The sequence below is a fragment of the Pleurodeles waltl genome, chromosome 11 (genome assembly GCF_031143425.1).
Source record: "Pleurodeles waltl isolate 20211129_DDA chromosome 11, aPleWal1.hap1.20221129, whole genome shotgun sequence".
NCBI lineage: Eukaryota > Metazoa > Chordata > Amphibia > Caudata > Salamandridae > Pleurodeles > Pleurodeles waltl.
Window position 1 is genome coordinate 94,946,497 of NC_090450.1, and position 21,919 is coordinate 94,968,415.

General features: G+C 45.1%; 1 protein-coding gene across 2 annotated transcripts in view; it reads left to right on the top strand.

Annotated features, from left to right (window-relative positions):
* MECOM (MDS1 and EVI1 complex locus) overlaps nt 1–21,919 on the top strand; it is a 1,802,619-nt gene that overhangs the window by 353,027 nt on the left and 1,427,673 nt on the right. The gene's annotated exons all lie outside the window — the stretch shown is intronic.

Below are 21,919 nucleotides of genomic sequence, written 5' to 3' on the forward strand. Positions count from 1 at the left end.
AAAGCATCTAAGAGAGGAGGGAATGTTACCAATAAGCAACACACTTAAACATAGCAGTGTGGTCTTTTTTGCAGTAAGAATCAGTAAAAGACATGGCAGGTGTGCTTTCTGCCAAGTACTGCACTGGTGACATATATGGTGGAAATAATGCTCACCCAGCTTTCTCAACCAGAAAATGAAAAACTGAAAAATTAGTTAGTGTAATCGAGCTGATTCAAAGCACCATGGCCGCCATGAGCATGAGCGGGAAGGAGAGACACAAAAGGAAAAATAAGTTTGCTCACAGTCAAACATATTGGCAATCGTGCAATTATCCATGTAACAGAGTCGGTGTCCAAGGCAGTAATAAAACCGCTCCAAGGCAGGACAAACGTAAAGCATTTACTAATGACATCAAGTGATTTTTGAAAGGCAAGTCCATGAATGAGTGAAAGTGATGGGCATGAGGTGAGCGTGGTTAAAAGCCCACAATACTTACAACTGCTCAAAGCGTTTGCCGTGCTCGACCTGAAAAGTATGAGTATTGTTCAACTGCATGGAAGATGGGAAATAAATGAAAACATGTCAAATTCTGCAACACCGGTCTATGTGGTTACACAAGACAACCTACCCGAGGATAACACACACAAAATAGAATATGAGAATGAGTCAATGGGCGGCCCAAAGGCTGCATGAGCCAGTCCATCTTCATAGGAGTGGATTAATGCCTGAGAACATGGCTCAATTGATGAGTTAATGAGTAGTGGCAGAGAGTAGGCACCTCTCACCAGCAGGATGACATCAACATACAACATCCTGGCCTTGCTCATCCATGCACTCACTCAGTCTTACGCATTCATCCAGCCACACAGTCACTCGTTTTTTCACCTACTCATGCACTCTCATTCATCTATCTGTGCATGCATCATTCATCCATATACTCACGGTGTTGTGAATTTATTCACCTGTGCACCTTATGACACATTCATTCTACCTTGCACTCAGTCAATAACCCATCCATCTATGCCCTTCTTATACTCACATCCCAACGCCCCTTGACACGCTCTCGACTTCACTCCCGCACCAATCAACACAAACACTCAAACAAAATCCTCTTTTAAAAAAGACGATGTATAAGCTTTTCTAGCGCTCTTTCTATGAGAAATAACAAGTGATGCCGACCCTCTCATCCTAGTCATAAATTCAAGGCACACGGACTACAAACAATGGAACAGCCAGAGTTCTTTTTAAATGAAAGCATATGCAGCATGGAGCTGTCACGTGGCGAGCGCGCCGCATCTCATTGGCTTTTGGCCTCATGTGAGGCCTGTCTGCCATGACACAGTGGACATGCTACATGCCATGTTCGCTCTGCAGGGATACCTTCATCGGCTATGTCAGTCACACACAAAGGTAGCGAGAGCTGAGCAATTTAAAAGTGCCATAGAAATTAGGTCCTCAGTGTTCTCTTGTAAGCTTCCCTCACACGAAAGCATGACACTTGCATTCGCAGTGAATTCAACTGTGTACATTCAAGGCTACCACAGAAATGAGCACAAGGGCATGTAGCGCTGCGTTCTCTGCTGACCAGGCCTAGAGCGAGAACCCCCCCCCCCCAAGACGGTTGGGAATAGGAATATTAATGTTGCTGACCAAGTAACCTAATTAAAAACAAGAGGACCCTGGTCAACTCACCATTCTTAAAGAGTGGGTTGAAATTGCTTTTTCTTTTATTAAATACAGTTTTGTCCATCTAAATTAAACATATCATAAAACATACACATGTTGAAGGTACAATTGAACAATGACTAAATTCAGCAATCATAAGGCTTTACTTTTAACAGTTAAGCGACCGCAACAACTCTCAGTGCAGACACTGCTACCGCGGCTACCACAGGCACAAGAGTCTGGTAGAAAACATTCATTACTGGGATGTAATCAGGAATCCGAGCTTGGTAATCATCCCCCACTCTCATCCCAACATGTAAAAACACATAAAATCCTAACTGGATTTTTCTTGCCACATAAATTGAAAATGAAAAGTAAAACATTACTTGACATAAGCGAGCCGATTCAAAGCGTCATGGCTGCCATGAGCATGAGTGCGAAGTAGAGACACAAAAGGAAAAAGAAGTTCGCTCATAGTTAACAATATTAACAAATGTGCAATTATCCATGTAACAGGGTCAGTCTGTAAGGCGGTAACAAAACCTCCATAAGGAGGGACAAACGTAAAGCATTTACCAATGATAACAAAGGATTTTTGGAAGGCAAGCCCACGAACAAGTGAAAGTGATGGATTTGAGGTGGGCACGGTAAAAAGCCCATAATACATACAACAGATCACGCAAATACATACAATGGATCACACAAATTTGTTTTTGTACCAAATCTTATTTTCCAACAACAAGGGGTCTTGCATTAACACAAAAAAAGGAAGAGCAAGACCCAGGTGTCCCTACAATTCCATCATCCATCAACATTAGAAAGAAGCCAATGGGAAGAAGAGAAGTCACTCTTTGACCTTCCTGGCTCCACCACCAAACAATAGAAATAAAGAGAGGACCACCTGACCACAGGTGATAGGAACAACATAGAAATAAAAAAAGGTCCACCTGAATACAAACTCCTCTCTCACTTCCAGATTGGCTGCCATCTTTGAATGGCTGCCATCTTTGAATGGGCTGGCTCTTGTCCCTCCCCACTCAATTACACTACTCTTAGCTTCCCCTTACTCCAAATACACTAATATTCTTTAGTGGAGAGCTTGCCCCCTTCCCTCCCTCTGCAATGTACTGCCCCCACAGCAGAGCACAGTGAAGTTCACAGGCCTACAGTCATAATATACATCAGACCCTCTGAAGAGTAGCTAGGAAACTCGCTAGTCTGTTCTCAGATAAGAGAAACAAGTTCCACATAATAGGACCTCGGATGCTGGCCTCCACAGAACCCTCGACCCCTACTTTATCCCCCCTCCTAAAACCCCAAGGTCCCAACTCCTACTCCATCACTCTTCCCCCCAACCTCTCCCACACAGTGGCAAAAAATCTCAAACACAAACTGATTAAACAACATCCCAAACTGCTCATCGCTGACATCTATTTCAATGCTTCTAAAGGCCTAAAAAGAACAGATCTAATTTTCTACACTACATGCCCTGCGAGATGGAATACATTCCTAACTAAATACCTTCATTTTACCAAATCCTCCAACATCCAGTATGGACTCAAACTTACTATTTCTAACTCACCCACGTTCCAGGGCAATGCTACCACTTCCATCTTCCGAAACTGAACTATCATGATGCAGGCTAATGGCGCCAACCTATGTTCTTTTAAATCCATATCCCCTACACTAAAAAGAGCCATATCACAGACACAAACCTTTCTCCTCCGAGCCCCTCCACAGGTCTCCACACAGAATGAAAAAGTCATACCACAAACTCCACTGCCACTCCACAACTCACATTTCCCTCTCCCCTGCCGGCAATGAACCCAGCAGACCTGGCTGCCCACCAGTACACACCACTACACCTATCTCGCATAATATTGTCTACTCACTCACTAACACTTTCACTAGCCCAGGTCAGACCAGCAGTTCACCCCTGAATACCACCACAAATCCCATCCCTAAACCCAACAATTCCCCCGACTTCCATTCCCACACACAAAACTCACCTTCTTCCCCTGCCTCACAGATCTAGATCTAAGATCCAGGTTATCACAGGACAAGGTTGAAACCATGCACCATCGAGCTTGACCAGGCTACGTCCAAACCATCCTCTGACCTGGAAGACTCCCTCCCAGCCTCCCTGGCAAAAAACTCAACCTCCATCTGGACTAAGATTATTAACAGCTCCCTGCGGACTGGCATGATACCAAACTGCCTTAAGCTCAGTCAAGTCACGCCACTGCTTAAAGAACCGGGAGCAGACTTCAACAACTTCAGACCCACCTCCAATATCCCCTTCCATGCCAAAACTCTAGAGAGATGTGTTCTCTCTCGACTAAACCAATACATAGACAACAAGAACCTCCTGGACCCTCTTCAATCGGGATTTAGAAAAGGATGCAACACAGAAACACAGAAACAGCGATTCTGAACATGGTGGATGACCTTCACAAAACCCTGGATACAGACCGATGCTGCCTGCTCATTGTCCTAGATCTATCGGCAGCCATGGTTGATCACAAGCTTCTCCTGGATTCCCTCCAAAAAAGGATGTGGTGGTCCTACACTGGTTCTCATCTTTTCTACAGAACTGCTCTCAACAAATACAAATAAATAACATGACCTCTGGCACAACAACAATCGCCTAGGGTGATCTCCAAGGTTCTATCCCTCACCTACACTAGTCAATATCTACATCGATCCCCTTACTATCATCCTTGACCAAGCTAACATCCCCTTATATCTATATGCAGATGACACCCAGCTCTACATGGAAATCTCCTCGATAGAGGATGTACATCAGTTAAATGCCACCTTCAAATACTTACAACTATGTCTATCCTGCAACAACCTAAATCTTAACCAGGATAAGACAGAAATTCTTCTCACATCAAAGACAGAGCAGTCTGCCAGATGCAAGAATTAATAAAAGCCATAGATGCACTTGAATGCAATCTTACTCCAGCAGATTCTGGCAAGTCTCTAGGAATCACACTGGACACCAATTTGACTATGAAGGACCATATGAAGAACAGTGCGAAGAATGCTTTTTACAACCTGAAACTGCTGAACAAAATTAAACCATTCCTACTGCCAGTTGACCTAAAAAATGCCACGCAAGTGCTGGTGCTGGTGCTGTCCAGGTTAGACTACGGGAACGTCACCCTCACAGACATGGCAAAAGTCCATCTTGCACTCAGGAGATCCACTCTCAATGCAGCAACCAGAATGGTCACAGGAATCAAAAAAATATGACCACATCTCCCCGGCCCTGAAAAACTAAAGTGGATCCCAATTGAAGCTTGCTGTAGCTTTAATACTGCCTGTCTTACTCACAAAGCCCTGCACACTGGGAAACCAGCATACCTCGCCTCTAAACTCAAACAGGCGGGACAGACAAGAAAACTAAGACACTCAAACACCCTACTCCTCATTCCGCCTAAAGCCCACAAAGAAAAAACCCTGACATGTTTCTTTACAAGCAATGCCCCTAAAATTCTGGACTCCATTCCATTAAACATCAGTTCAAACCCCTCTTTCCAGATCTTCAAAAAACAGTTAAAGGAGCTCCTCCTCAACCAACTTCTTAGCTAAAGAGTCATCCATCTCCCACAAGACCTATTCCCCTCCACTGCGATTTCTCCACCTAAATCCTGTTTACACTCCGACATGTGTGATTCAGGGCAGCTATATTGTTTATATGATTGATCTGTTGTGAATAAGTACTGATGTAAAGCGCACTGATAACCTCAGGTCTTGCCAGCACTATATAAAACGCTAAAATAAAAATAAATAAATAAACAAACAATTCCCCTGCAGGCAGGTGCAGTCAGTCATTACACCCGCGTTCAGGGGGATCTCAGTCCTCTCTTTAAAATGCGGACAGCTGTGACCTGCATGGTGAAACACACAGCGGCTTGTAAGCAGCTGCTCCATATTTCACTGACAGCACTGCCCTGGGGCAGGAGGCCGGTTCATGGCTTCCCTTGGAGCAGTGCCGTGATTGTAATAGGATGCGTCCTTACATAAAGATGCACCATGCCGCAAACAGGGACAGTGTCCATTACATAATACAGGCCCCAATGGCACCAGGTCACCAAGGGCTCAATACTCCAGTCCTGGGCTTTTCCTTCACAAATCTTCATTTAATTCAGTTGGATCACATGACGAACGTAAAACAGGACTCCCACTCCCAGAATGCACAGGATTTTTTTGCTAAAGCATTGCATCGTTGGTGACATAGAGTTAACAGATGACCCTAGTACTAAGTCCACTTTGAAAGATTCACAATGCATCAGGGACAGTTTGCGACAGGATGTCCTGCACATGTACAAGCTGGGCCTGGATTCCAATGTTCCTCAACATTGTTGTGTTTCCTCACGTTTGAGGTATTTTTATCGCTATGTACAATGTGCAGAGGGTGCTGCTGCACAAATACCTGCCAGCCCGTGTTTGTACTGTTGTCAGAGCAACTTTATCACTGGATGCCTCCGTAGGCTTATCAACAAAATGTCACATCGAGTACTCCTGTAATCTGGGATCTGTCCCATCTTAAGTATCACACTGTGTACCTTCCAGGTTAAAGCGTCCTGAATGGGCGTCAGTGAGAGCAAAGGTGTGAGTGCTTCAGCGGAATGCTTTCACGTTCACTCAGAGGGCCAGTGCTCGCTGCTCTCTCCACTCCTACCTCTCAAGTAATGAATAGGGAGATACTTCTGCCAGCCCCCTCCCTCTTCCCCCGCCCTCTTGCGGCTTTTCTGTGTATTTACAGCCCATCTCCTGGGAAACAGGTTCAGGTTCCTTATAGGATTGTGTAATTCTTTTAGTGTGGTGGAACTGATATTGAGATAACGGGGGAACAGGCTGATGCACATTGTTAGTATTCTTTTTTTATTTTTAGGTTTTTGTTATACCTCACACTCACATTTAAAGAGCAAGAGAGTACTTTACATGGCACATTTTTAGGTCTTGCCTTTGTCGAAGACCTATTGTCTTAATTGATATAAATATAGATAGAGGGGGCTTTGATGCAGGCCCTTGCTAATGATTTAATTGTTTTGTGTATCTTAGTTAGATACTCTTGGTTCGTTGTTTTTGCTCTCTCTATTAGCAGACAGTATTTTTCTTTTGACTTGTAGCATTTTTATAGCATAAACACAGGCAAAAGCAAGCAGAGTGTTGTACAGGTCTGAGTAGAGATATGGTCAATGAGTGGGTGAAGAGGTAGTTGGGCTCTGGGTGTGCCAGTGTATTGTTACTGCATTGTGGTTTAATGTTCTTTAAAGACATGTACCTTCAACTCTTTCTTGAACAGATTCCTTACCGTTGTGCAGTTCTCATGGATTTGGGGATGTTGGTCCAGATGTGCCGATGAAGAAGGCCTGTTGCTTTGTGTTTTAATTTTTTGCATATATTTGCCTCCAGTCTGATTGGGTCTTTGCTGCGGGTGTGCTGAGAGCTGCGGCCATAATAAACTTGACCACTACAAAGGCTTGCTTGTGTAGACGGCTTAGTAAATGATGGAGCTGGTTTTGAACATGATGCTGGTCTCCAAGACAAATAGTCAGACAGACAGGCAAATAGATAGATAGATCGATACCATGGATGAGATGTACTCTGTGTGTAGGATGTCCCTAAAAGAATGGCATCTGAAAGAGACTTCTAGCTGTAGATTCCTTACATTTGAATTTCCCAGACTTCAGACTGGATCCGGAAACTTTCGCGTGACACTGCCTCTGTGTGCCATCAGGTGGCTTTGTTCAGATCCGTGCAAAGTCGTTGGCGTTGTTTACGCCGTAAGTGATGTCACGGTCACCCATACAGATGCCACCCAGGCATGCAGACGTCAGTTCTTTTCTTTCCGTGCCAATTAGCCATCTCCAGAGAAGAGCTACCTCTCTGTGTCTTTTTGACAGGCTTTTTTTGACATTTTGTTGAATAGTTTTCAGTGTGTTGAGATGTCATCTAGAAAGGTAGGGTTTAAGCTGTGTGGCACCTGTCATTGCGTCATGTTGGTTATGTACCCACGCCCTGTGTGTTTATGGTGTCTCAAGCGTGACCACAACTCGAAGTCGTGCTCAGACTGCCAGGCCATGGTGCCTAAATAGTTGAGGGAGCATCCCCTAAAGCTGCTTGCGGCCCAGCAGTTGATGCTTCATAGCGCACCTCCTAAGAGGTCTTTGCCCCGATCGAGAAGAAGGTCGCAGAACCATTCATGGAGCCCCAAGCCTTCTTCAGCACACACAAGGTCCTCGGCCGACACGACGAGTGGGAACATTGGTGATCCAGGCACGGTTTATGGAGCTGTTGCCAGGTCCAACTCCTCGCCTCCCTCCATTTCTGAAAGCCAGAGCGACCCCCGCTCAAATAAAAGATTTTTACGAGGCCATGCACCACGTATTTAAGTGGGCCGACCCCTCCAGAGTGCCTTCAGGCCCCGCGGAGTCAGAGGAGACCTCATCAGGTTCAGAGTCGATGGCTATGACCTCAACTCTGATAGGGTCTCAGGGATCTGATCCCAGATCGGCGCCGGTCGTGCCAAGGTGACCTTCTCCAGTGCCGACACCGATGCTGATGCTCCCAGCGACTCTAGCCCCATTTTCATCCCCAATGACTTGGAGTTGGAACTGGATCGCTCAACTCTGATTCCAGTGTCGACAGGGCCCAGTGGCCCTAAGTTGTTTCCTGACATTTTTGTGGAGCAGCTAGGCATAGGGGAAAGTGGGAGGGGTCACTGGACCCTGTAGAAGACCAGTTGCACACCCTTTGTGAGAATTTGGACTGGTGTGAGGAGTTAGGAGATGCCAGTGGGCTGGACTCCTGTCCAGATACTGGCTTGCTCTCTCCACCCACTGTGGCTATGGAGGAGGGAGCATCTTACGCAATGGTGATGAAGAGGGCAGCGGAGGTCCTTGACCTTGAACTTCCCTCAGTGGCTGTCAAGTCTAATCTCTTGACTGAAGTTCATCTGCCTGGGGTTTCCTCATCTGAACCCCTATTGCACTTTAATGAAGTACTGACCGATTTCCTACTGGGAACTTTGCCCAAGGCCAGCACATGGGTTCCTGTGAACAGGACAACTGTCTGCCACCATCACCCTGCCCTGGGTGATCCTAGATTCGTCATCCAACATCCCACCCCTGAGAGCTGAGTAGTCCAAGCCCCAGCTTCCATGGCAGGTTCCCTGCCGCTCCCCCGGACTGGGATACAGTTACACAAGTGCTGCCACATGTCCTGGAGGAGGCCCAGGCTATCCTCTCCCAAGCTGTGAAAGATGGAAGGGATGCAGCAGAGTTCAAATTTAGGTGTGGTTTGCATATGGCTCACGCGCTGGGCACAGCAGTTTCATCTATGGTGGCCGTACAGTTCCATGCCTGGCTGAGAACATCTGTTTTTTCAGGAAATGTCCAGGCCCACCTTATGGACATGCCCTTCAATGGGACTCGTCTCTTCGGCGAAAAGGCAGACTCTGTACTGGAGTGCTTTGAGGACTCACTGGCTACGGCCAAGTCCTTGGGCCTGTCAGTGACACATCATCCCAGCCTGCCTTTCACCTCTTTTGTGGATGCAGAAGGGGTGTGACACTGCACCAACCCAATGCCAGCCAACGTCCTGCATAAGCTTCTCAAGCTTGGCTAGGATATGGACGCGGTGCCATCCGACCCCATGGGTCAGGTAGGCAGAAGTTGTCCTCCACCAACCTCACAGCAGCTGCGGCCTCTAAGCCCTCCTAGCCTGGTTCTGCAAGACCATAGGTGCCCAGTTGGAGGGAGAATCCATCATCTCCTCCTCCACTAGTAGTCCATTACATTGGACAAATGGATCTTGCAGATCATTCAGAGGGCCTTCTCCCTCCCTGTTCAATCCCCCCGCCCACTGCCGCCAACTCAAGAATGACTGGGGAGGATCGTCTCTCTGTGCTCTGAGAGGAAGTTAAAGATCTCTTGGCAAAGGAAGTTATAGAAAGGGGTCCAATGTCAGAAGTAAGCAGTAGTTGTTATTCCTGCTACTTTCTGATTCCCAAAAAGAACAAGAGTTTTCGTTCTTATCTAGACCTGCGAACTGTAAATATCTTCTCAAAAAGGAGAAATTCAAGATGTTCACTTCCACTCAGGTCTTGTCTGCCCTAGTCCAAGGAGACTGGCTGGTAGCGTTGGACTTGCAGGATGCATATTTTCACATCCCCATCCTGCCTGCTCAAAGGCATTACTTGAGGTTCAAGGTAGGCCACAAGCATTTTCAGTTCACCATGCTCCCCTTTGGCCTTACCAGTGGTCCTCTGAGTTCACCAAGTTGATGGCGGTGGTCGCAGCTCATCTGCACAGTCTTCCCCTACCTCCATGACTGGCTGTTGAAGGCAGGCTCACCCCAGGCTGTCTCCCAACGTCAGACTACGGCAGACCGCCTGCATTAGCTGGGGTTCACTTTAAATGTGCAGAAGTCACACCTGACTCCCTCTCAGACGCTCCCTTTTATTGGAGTTATTCTGGACACACTGCAGTTTTGGGATTATCCTCCCGAGCAGTGAGTCCAGAATATTCAGGTTATGCCACCAATGTTTCACCCTCTATCCTGGATTTCAGTGAGAATGACTATGAGGCTGCTAGGACTCATTGCCTTCTGCATACTGCTAGTGAATCACGCCAGATGGCATATGTGGGCTCTGCAGGGGGACCTGAAGCTCCAATGAGCGCAGCATCAGGGGAATCTCTCCAACATGGTCCAGATCTCGGAGGGAACTGCGAAGGACCTGCAGTGGTGGCTTACAACCCACCACTAGGTCAAAGGCAGACTCCTGTCCCTTCTCTAACCCGACTTGACCGTATTGACAGATGCATCACTCCTGGGATGGGGCGGCCACCTGGAAGAGGTGGAGATCAGAGGATACATCAACCTGTTAGAGCTCTGTGCTATCCGGTTAGCATTGAAAGCACCTCTGTCAAGGGGAAGTTAGTAAAGGTATTCACAGACAACACCACTGCCAACAAGGCGGGTGGGGTCTTGGACACTTTGTTAAGAAGCCCTGCACCTCTGGACATGGCTGGAACAGCAGGACATAGCCCTGGTGGTTCAACACCTGGCAGGTTCTCTAAACGCTCGGGTAGACAAACTCAGCTGTCGATGTCTAGCGGATCATGAGTGATGTCTCCATTCTGAGGTGGCGTAAATACTCTTTCAGCAGTAGGGAGAGCCTTGGTTAGATCTGTTCGCCTCTGAAGAGAATGTGCAATGTCAGCAGTATTGTGCGTTAGTTTCTAAAGCGGCTATCGCTCAGAGACGCTTTTCATCTTGAGTGGAGTTCAGGCTTGATGTACGCATTTACGCCCATACCATTGCTGCCCATAGTTCTCAAAAAGATCAAGAACAACTGTGCCCAAGTCATTCTTATGGCTCCAGACTGGGCACGGGGAGTCTGGTATACCAAGCTTCTGAGAATGAGCATCGATCCTTCGAACAGGCTGTGCCTCCGGGAGGACTTCCTGTCACAGCAGGGGAGGATTCTTCACCCAAACCTGTCAACTCTCTGCCTCCTTGCGTGGAGATTGAGTGGCGAGAGTTGATAGATTTTGAACTTCCTCCTGAAGTCTGAATGTTATTCTGGCAGCCAGGCATCCCTCCACTAAAACGGTATACTCCTGCCGATGGCAAAAATTCATAACTTATTGTTACAGAAAAGTCTGTGGACCCTCTTACTGCCTCTCTTTCTGATAGTCTTTTCATTCTTAGCCTTGGCAAGCAGGGCTCTGGACACTCTTAAAGGTTATCTCTTTGCTCTGTCCACCTTCCTGCGGCTGCCTGACCAACTGTCTTTATTCCAGTCCCATATTGAAAATAGGTTTCTCAAAGGGTTTGTGAATATGTTTCCCCCTTCACCTTTTATTGTGTCTCAATGGGACCTGAACCTGGTTCTTACTTACTTTGTGTGTGCCCCTTTTGAGCCACTAGACAACTGTCCCCTCCGGCTTCTTACCATCAAGACAGCCTTCCTATTGCCAATAAAATCTGCATGGAGGGTGAGAGAGCTGCTGGCTTTATCATCCAAAGCCTCCCTATCTTCCTGTGTTCCCTGACAAAGTGGTGCTTTGCACCCAGGTCTCTTTTCTACCGAAAATGGTGACCCCATTCCATTTGTGGCAGTCTGTCAACCTGCCCACTTTTAAGCTCCTCCACATCCCTCTAAAGAAGATGAGTGACTCCACAGTCTGGACTCAAAAAGAGCATTGTCATTCTACCTTGATCGCACAAAAGACGACCAACTCTTTGTGGACTATGTAGGAGCTAAAAAAGGTTGGGCAGTACAGAAACAAATCATTTTGTGCTGGGTCGTTCTATGTATCAAGCTCCGCTACACCCTGGCTAAAAAGCAACCTCCTGAGGATTTGAGGGCCCATTTGCTCCAGAGGTAAAGCTGCAATCACGTTGTTAGCTTGTGAAGTTCCAGGCCTGTGCATCTGCCAGGCATCAACGAGGGCGTCTCTGCACACATTTGCTAAACATTACTGCCTGGAGAGTCAGGTCCGCAAAGACGGGCTTTTTGCCTGTTCAGTCCTGCAGGACTTATTAGTCTAGGTAACTTTGTCCGCAGCCCGCCGCCAGGCTATGGCTTGGGTATCTATTCAAAGGTAAGGACTCTGGAGGTAGGAGTCTCTATCAGATGAACAAGTTATTTACCTTTGGAAATGCATTATCTGGTAGAGACAATATCTAGCTGCAGATTTCTTGCAGATCCACCCATGCTTCCAGATTTCTAGGGCTCACGATCCTAGTTTGGACACACTCTTCATGGCTCTGTGCTTCTGGCGTGGAAAGTTGTGGAAAGTAACTGACATCTGCATGCCTGGGTGGTGTCTATAGAGGGGACCGTGAAGTCACTTCCAGCACCAATGATGCTGAGCGGAACCGAACAAAGCCACCCAATGGTGTGCAGGGGTACTGCTCATGCAAAAATTTCCAGATCCAATCTGACATCTGGGAGATTCAAAGGTAAGGAATCTGCAGCTAGATGTTGTCTCTACCAGATAATGGGTTACCGAAGCTTGAACAGCAGTTCTGATGTCACTCTCTGGAATGAACGATTACACTTTCATCAGCAGCTAGATGTTGTCTCTACCAGATAATGGGTTACCGAAGCTTGAACAGCAGTTCTGAAGTCACTCTCTGGAATGAACGATTACACTTTCATCAGCAGCTAGATGTTGTCTCTACCAGATAATGGGTTACCGAAGCTTGAACAGCAGTTCTGAAGTCACTCTCTGGAATGAACGATTACACTTTCATCAGTAGAGTGAGCTGATACCAGGCCATATTTGTTTTTTTGGAAGTGTGTTCCTTCATGGCAAGGTTGGTGTTCGGGGTGAATCAGAATAACTTGGCACTGGGTGAAATTTGGGGTTAGAACCCATCAAGGTTCATGTAATTAAGTAAGGTTTGTAAAAATTGTGCCTCGTTGTTTTTTGCAATAAAAGGAACTCTGCCTAGGTGGGGTTAAGCTCAGGTTGGCACTGGGCATCAAGGTCTACATCAGATCTAGTGTTGGATGTCTGTAGCAGAGAAGACTTTCTCTCACATGCCTCTGTCATCCCCCTAAACTATGTACCACCTCATTCCCAAGAACATCTGCCCATCGTCCCTCCACACCCCACAACCCTCTACTTCATTGTTTTCTTCTTGGATAATGCCTTGTGCAAGGGCCAAGCAGCTTTACATAGTAACCAAGCCTCAAGTAATATGCCAAAATTCCACTGCTGTTTCATTTTAGACTCATTCATGTGCATGGATCATCAGACATGTTGGACTTTTTGCTTTATTAAAAAAAACATTCCAAAATAGCCACTGTGAATGTGCATGTGTACGCCTATATCATCATGCACAGGCAGCCATTTCAGAATTCTTCTTTTTTATCTAATGACTGTGTAAACAAGGATTAGCAAAGCCAGTAGCCTGGCTACTACCACATTAAAGGCCAGGCTTATTGGCTTTGCCATAAAGGCCAGGCTTATTGGATTTGCCAATGTTTGTTACTGGAGCAGCAGCTTTGCGAACACAAACCATTCCTCATAGAACATTGTGGAGTGTGGGATTTGGTTTCAAATAAGTAATACATTTTAGGATCTGATTGAAAGGGGTGCATGTGTGCATTTAGAATACTAGTAAAGCACACTGGGACAAGCAAAACCATAGAAACAGTGACAGGGAGACACAAACATCAAGGCAGACAGGCACAAGCACCCAGACAGTGAAAAATTAACTCTTAGACGAGGGACTATACGAACAGGGACCTAACACACAATCACTGGGACAGGGAGTCAAGGAGAAAAGTTCTGGAAGATGCAGATAATGGGACAAGGATGTTTGCATACTTGGATAGTAGATATTCATAGAGATGGACTCAAGAGAAACTGAATCCTGAGGCAGGGAATCAAGGACACCTAGACAGGGATTCGTGGATTTTGGGACAGGGAAAATGGACAATTAGGGAGTGAGGAGAAGACAACGGGAGAAGCAGACCCAAGCACCTGGACAGTAAAACATTAACTCTGAAACACGGAAATAAATACATTAGGGCAGTTGGATGCAGGCACTGATGCTGGGACAGTCAGCCCTGAATACTGAGACAAGTAGAAGTGGACCTGGGCCAACAAGTTTCAGATACTTCAACAAGGCGACGTTCACAGTAGGAAAAGTAGTCATGAATCCTGGGACAATGAGAGGCGGAAACTGAGTAGAAAGATTTGGAGCCCTGGCTAGTGGTAAACATGCACTTGAGCAGGGAGTCATGAATACTTAACAAAGAGGAGCAGAATCTGGGACCCAGAGTCACAGATGCTGGGATAGAGATTTACGGATACTGTTCCAGGAAGACATGGACGTTCAGATAGTGAGTCAAGGGTACTGAGACAGGGTTTATGGATAATGGTATGGGGAGTCATGAATATTGGGACACTAATACAGTGGCCCTGGGGCAAGAGATGCAAACACTGGGGTAGAGAGACATGGAGCCTTTTTAGCTAGCAGCTACATGGAGCTGGACACATGGAAACTTGAATCTTGGGAAATGAAGTCACAGGCATAGGAAAAGGAAAACCTCATCAGTGGGACAAGATAACACAGCTCAGAGCAGCGTTGCACCGGCAACCTGACCAACAAACTGTTACAGAGGGGCGGACCAGCAAACTCCGACAGAGGGGCTGATGGATGGAGACATTTAAAATGCATCACATTAGTTAGTCTCCAGAAATTAAAGAAGGCCACAGAAGTATACCTTACTTACAGACCACAGTGCTGCGATGGCACCCCAAAGGTGGAAGGGAGCTAGACACTACAACATAACTCATTGCAAAACGTGCTGGTTTGAGAAGAGAGACATCTGGATTAGAAGCGGGCCTTCAGCGACACAACCACTAGAGCACGCCTCAGTCCCTCTGCAGCACTGCTGATTATCTTCCTGCTAATCCTGGTAGCTTCAGTGTCCTGTCTTCTCCAGCACGACCGGCCGGTCCAGTTTACAAGTCCCCATCACACAAAGCATGGCATCTTTGTTGTAAACATCTGATGCACTTGGCCTCCTGCTTTGCTCCTGCACACTCAGGAAACAGGAAGCCTGAAGAGATAGTGCTCGGCTTTCTTTCACAGCCCTCGTTTCCGACCTCTAATCACCTTCTGCTGTGGGAAAGAGGAGAGATGAGGCCTAAAAACTGATCATTGTCCGCCTCCTAGATTAATGCGGAGAAAGCAGTATTGTGCGCTGAATGGCTGAACCTTCCTGCTGTCACTCAAACCCTAAACTCAAGCTACTTCAGTTCTAAGAGGCTTATCTCCCTTGAATAGACCCTTGCAGCTCAAGTAAGAGGCGATGTAATGAAGCATGTTTTTTTCTTAAGTGAGAAACCTGCTGCTGAGAAGGGGGGAAGCCTGGGCAGCTGTTCTAAAGGGTATCTGCAGACTGCAGAAAGACTTGTCATTTGTTCGCTCTTGCATGACATGGTAACTGATAGAAGATCAAGTTCAAAATCCTCCAGTGGGGGTTATGGAGAGTTTGTTTCTAAATAAAATAATAGTCAACTTCCGGGGTCATGCAAAGGCGAAACCCAGCTATTGAAAAATAGAAATCTATCTATCTGTCTATCTATCTATCTATCTATCTATCTATCTATCTATCTATCTATCTATCTATCTATCTATCTATCTATCTATCTATCTATCGATCTATCTGTCTGTTGGCATGCCTGCCTGACAGCGTTAAATCACTGTGGGACAAACACCAATGAACTCTCTGCATGAGCATGCCCCCCACAGCCCCTTTCACTTTTGCCCTGATTTTTTTTTTTTTACAGAGAGTATTCACATATACCCACTTCTCTTTTCTTTATGGGGTGCCCTTGTACCCCTGCTTTCCCTTGTCTACTGCAGTGCACATGCACCGTTGTTTAATTACGTAATACAGTATATACGGCGAAATGCCCATCAGTACCTGCTAGCATGACCGGATACATTGGGTATGAATTGAGACAAGTTGAAGGCAGATGCAGACGTTTTCACTTAGGTTTGCTTTAACCTATAGCGAAACTCAGCCCCTCAACATGACATTTCATCTATGTTCTGGAACTTTGTTTTTTGTAATTTATATTAGAAATGCAGTTTACTCAATTGTGTTCTTCCTACCTAATAGAAGCAGGTAGCATTTTGAGATTATTATGTGGGCTCCTATAATGAAGATACATTGGGCATTCATACATTCCAAACAAAATAATTTCTTAATTTGTACACTTGATTGCATTGTATTTAGCATTTGTGCAGCATGTTGCTAGCATTAGAAAGCTCCTGGCAATGTGTAGTGTTTATTCTTTTAGTTACAAGCCAAGACAAGGTAGAATGCATGGTTGCCATGTAACCTATGTCAAAAGAATTGGGTGTTGAGTGTCAGAAACAGAGAGGAGCTCCAGCCCTCTCATTCCAGAAACTACTACTACTAGCAGAATTGTTGAAGACATGATTAAGGGGAGGCTGAAGCTGCAGTCACCAATTAGGTCTCAGTGTATTAATAGCTGGTACTTGTGGATTGTGAATTGAAGAGGAGGCGTGAAAAAGTATGGAAGTGCTTGGTGAGCTTAGAGCAATGCGTATAAGGAGGGCGGAAACTGATAGAAGAACTGGAGGGGAAGCTGACTGTCTCAAACAGTCTTAGCAACAACTTTACATGGCTTGGAAGAGCAGAAAAATGAAAGTTACATGGATCGACCAGATGAGAGAAAGAGTCCTACAAATGGCAGTTGTTGGTGAAAGCAGGTTGGGTTAATGGGCAGCAGCAGGTGGGAGGTGAGATGGTCATCAAAGCTCCAGATCTAGTTTTCCAGGAAAAGGAGGCATTAATGGGCTGTGAGAGAGAGGGTATTTCGACAAGTTGTAATTTATTTGAGACTTTAGGGTGTGGGTGAAGGTGGGATGGTCAAAGGTGTTAAAGGTGGTCAATAGGCTTGACAGTATCAGAAGGCAGGGGTCATCCTTATCATTGGCCAAGAGGGCTTTGTCCATCATTCCTAAGGTAGATATGTGTTCTCCCGCATGATTTTAAGATGGGTTGGTAATTATGCAGGAGATGATTGGCATTGATGTGTTTTTGGAGTTAGGCATAGACTTGAATTACTCCAAAATGTTTATATTCTTTTTGTAACTAAATGGGTGATAAAGGAATGTGGAGGACAATGGGAAGATTTGGCCAAGAACTGGCTTTCAAAGAAAAGGAGGTAAGCGTGGGTGTGTGAATGAGTGTGGTGGGTTAGAGAAAGGTATAAGATTTAGTGATTTGTAGACTGAGCAGCTAGTGAGGTGGGGATGATGAATTAACGGACTGATGTATGAGATAGAAGATGGCAAGTGGGGGAAAGGAAGATGGCATAGTTGGCTGTGAACTGGCTAACCAGGACATGGAGACTTGGGTATGGGTATGAGTAAGAAAGCATGTAGGTGGACGGTTCGGATTCCGCAAACTGCAGGCTGAGATTAAACAAAGGTGGATTAAGGATCATAAAAAGTAAGGTGTGATGTTGAAGGGACAGTAAGTGGGGAAGTGTGAGCAAATAGTTGGAGTGAGAGATAGTTGAGGGTTGGAAGGAGAAGGGTGATGGGAAGGGAAAGTAAACAGTCGGAGAACCAGGGAGGCTAGATGTTATGAAGTATATAGTACAAGTTCTAGGAAAAGTGCCTGGTGTGGTTGCGTAGTGGGAGTGTGTGCTTGAACTGTTGTGGTGTGATCGATGGAAGAAGAAGGTCAGAGAGACAGAGAAAATAAAAAGGTGTATATGTATGAGAGAAAGAGTGTAAATGCCGAAGAGCTGCAAGGAAAATGTTATAGGTAGCCAAAACCAAAAAATAGGCTGGGAGTATGGAATCTGTTAGATGGGTGAACATGCAAGCCTTTGCCAGAAACTTGAGCAATACCGGAGGCAACTTGCAGGCAATTAGAGCAGACTTACCGACTCATCATGATTAATTGAAACAGATCGTTTATGATGGGTGAACTTTATGTAGTTTTTGGGAAAGATGATATCAATGTGCATGTTTCATGTAGGAAAGACAGTGCTAAAGTACCTTTATGCTAAAAAAAATTGGCTAAAAAAATGCATACTATTAATTTACAGTAAAGCTTTTAACATTTACAACTGCTAAATGAAAGACATAAAACAAATGCAGTTCCGGGATGTTGTCTCACAGCAATGCACTTGTAGCCTAATTCTCCTTGAGAAAGGGCAAGTGGTGTGTGAAAATCATGTCATTTCCTTTTGTTTAATTAAGTGAAAATTTCGAAAAAGTAAGCAAGATGCAAATCTGGCCTTTAGTGTTATATTTTACTGTGAAATGCATCCTCGTGTCCATTTAGGAGGCAAAACACATTTTACACTAAGAAACCACAAAAAAAACACAAGTGCCACGAACATCAACCACTCAAATTCTATTAATTTGCATTTTTCCCATGCCCATGCAGTAGGAATTTTACCAAAACAAACTTCAAATTCTGTGTTTCAGTGTAGTGGTCTATCTTTCGGAATTTTAGGTAACAAGTGTAACATGAAATGCCAGAAATTATGTGAGATTACAGTGATGTAACACAAACTTCTCCCATGCATAGATAGGTCAAGAAAGGCATGACAACACAATATTTGCATAGACTTAATAAATCCCTTGCTTCCTGCCATTCACTTCACTTCAGTCCAGAAACCCACGAATTCACTGATAATTCATGAGCGAGGTGATAGGCTTGGATTTCTTGTCATTATTCTAAATTAAAACTTTTAATTTTTTTTTAACTCAGGGTGCCTTGAGGGACCGTCTCAGTACTAGCCATCATCTCCAAAGTTGCTTTCTATTAGTCCTGACTTATGAAACTGCGGCAGGGCTTTAATTGGGCAGGGTCGCTCCAGGTCTCAAACCTTATAATTATTAACAGACTTTAAACAGCACCCTATCTGGCCATATACTTATGTCCTTAACTATACAGCCAAAAACACGAATCAATTTCTGAACAATGGATGTAAAAAACGTTGAGACAATAGATGTGAGAGATTTAGTTCCCATTTATATTTCACTTTTTACTTATTCTTGCATTTGTTGAGAGTGTTTGCAATTTCCAGAATGTTGTGTTTCTGTATTTTTCCTTCATGTAGCCTACTACTGTTGTGCATGTTTTGAAGTGAGTGGACTACAGGTGTTTATGATGTGCCCTGATTGTGAGCTTTGGAGTTGAGGCTGGAGGCGCTGTTAGTTTCTCATTGCCTGACAGTGGGTCAGAAAGGTGTTCAAAATGCATGGTCCTCCAATCCTTGGTCTCTCTGCAGAGCAGACATGGCAGTGGTCACGTATTCCAGTTGCCATTGTGATCTGGTGCACAATTGGGTGTGTGAAGGAGATATACAGTTGTCAAAATATTGATTAGGGATAAAGTAAAAGTAAATTCACTGCTTACAGGTGAGTGGGTGTGTTGTGTGTTTTGGGGTTTTGAAGTGAAGGAGACGCAAGAAAAAACATTCAGAAGCGAAAGTGAAAAGAGGGTGCTGAAGAGGAAAGAGATGAGTGTAGGATATATAGATGGAGATGGTGTTGAGAGAAAAAGGGCATACACGTTTTACACAGGGTGAACATAATGGGAGTTACGTGAGACACCCCGAAGACCACTTCCCCTTCCAAGGGTTTCCTGTGCAGATTAATTTACAGCCTAATAATTTCAAAATCAAAATATTTCCAATATTAACCATGTAGAATAAATTCATTGTTGTTACTCATTTATTTTAAACAGCTAACGAGAAATGATAAAACCAATAGTCCAGGTTGGTTTTATGTGTACATCCTTTGTTGCACTATATGTCTGGATGCAGTAACAGAAAACAAAGCTTAGAGAGGCTTGGAAATAGGGGTGGATGGCACACTATGAAAATCACAGAAATGTAGTTTACACTTTGAAGACATGCCCCAAATTGTATAGGCCATGCCCCTTTTAGAGACCCTCCACGTTTTGCCACAAGTTGTTCCACCTAATGCAGTTTTTCCAGTCCACTCCTGCCCCATGGGGGGTCACTGTCATTGTTCATGGTGGGCTGGAAGCCATTGTGGAGTCTTATAAATCTTCAGCCAGGAGATAAAGCAATGAGCTCTTTTTCCGTGTTCTTACGTGCCTGTGAGTCTGCTTGCTTCTGGTTTAGGTAGCATAGATTAAAGCAATGACATTTTTCACCCATTCCCAAGTAGCTGTAGCCATCATAAAACCTGGAGTTGCTTGAAGTGTGCTCTTCATTGCCCATTGCAATAACTGGGGTGGATCAGTTTTGTATTATGCAATGTCTGTCTTCACTGAAACAAAGCAGAAAAAGCTCAGGGAAGTCTCTCGTGCATTATTAGCTGGATGTCCAGTTCACAGTCAGTGGGGCAGGCACTAGTGATGTTGATACAAAGATGTTGACAGTTTCTGTGCTGGCACCCGATACTAGAATACACCCATCAAGATGTATATTGATATGGTCATTGTTGACAGGTTAATTTTCCACCACAGACAGCTTGATTTTGGTTGGATTCAGCCTGATCTTCGTTGTCCTGAAGCCCTCCTTCAGCCCTTATCACCACCAATGCTGGTACACCCACTGCAACATTTCTTGCATGATCCAGAGAGCCGCCCTAGCTATACCAGCATCACCTGCCCCAACTCCTCGAGACCCCGCTGCACAAGTGCATCATAGTGTCTGCCCTGTGTCTCGTCGTATTCTGTTGCAACAGAGAATCCAATAAGAAAGTAGGGTTCTCTCCTGCATTCCCCCCTTCAGCATGAGTAGTGTGGCCTGGGCTGTCACTGCTGTCTCTCATCCTCTTTGACTGCCCCTTACATTGGACACCCATTTAGTTCTGAACAGAATAGAAGGCACTCCCAGTGCTGGCAGTCACACCTGAGATATTGTAGGCACCAGTACAGGCATTAGGTGGTGATCTGGGACGGTTAGCACAAGTGTCACCTTGGGAAAGCCCTACTTACTCTGTTAGAAGAAGCAGAATCACCACCGGCATGCAGTAATATATGTGGGCGGGAAACTCATAGTGTAGGTACCAGTATGTAAAACAGTGCATATGTGACATGTAGCTCTCCATTAGAGGCTTATCCCTGTAAATCCCAATAGACATGCACTATTCGCTGGAAAGATGACATTGGTTGAATGTAAGCTGACAGCCAGGGTTAGTTAACCCTAGCTCTTAAGTGTGCCTTCCTTTTGATTTCTAAAACTTTCTCCCACCCATTCTAATGCATTTCAGTGTAAAACCAACCAGGGTTGCCACTAGTATGCCACAAGCCCATTGTTGGCACAGTAACATTTTTAACCTTTGGGGACTTGGCACATGGCGCTTTCAGACATCTCTCCCTATGCAAGATAGGCATCCCTTATATTCGGTGTTAATGGTCCCATATACATTAATGGTGTCACATGTCATTTTCACACCTTTTTCTTTTAATTAGGTTTTATAAACGTTAATCTTGTACATCATAGGGTAGATTATTGTCATCAGGGCGGCATAAGCACAATGTCATTATAACAGGTACAGAGTGTTTCCGTATATCAAGGCGGCTACAGGGTATGATATTCTACAAATCACTTTGGTTAATGCAACCATCAGTGCAACCCTCTCTTTCTACAACCCCATATAGTCTGGCTTTCCTTGCTCAGGTCACCAGATTATCGAGCTCATTTCTTCATCCGTGGCACTAAGCCGTTCACTTTCCTCATGTCTGGAGTGG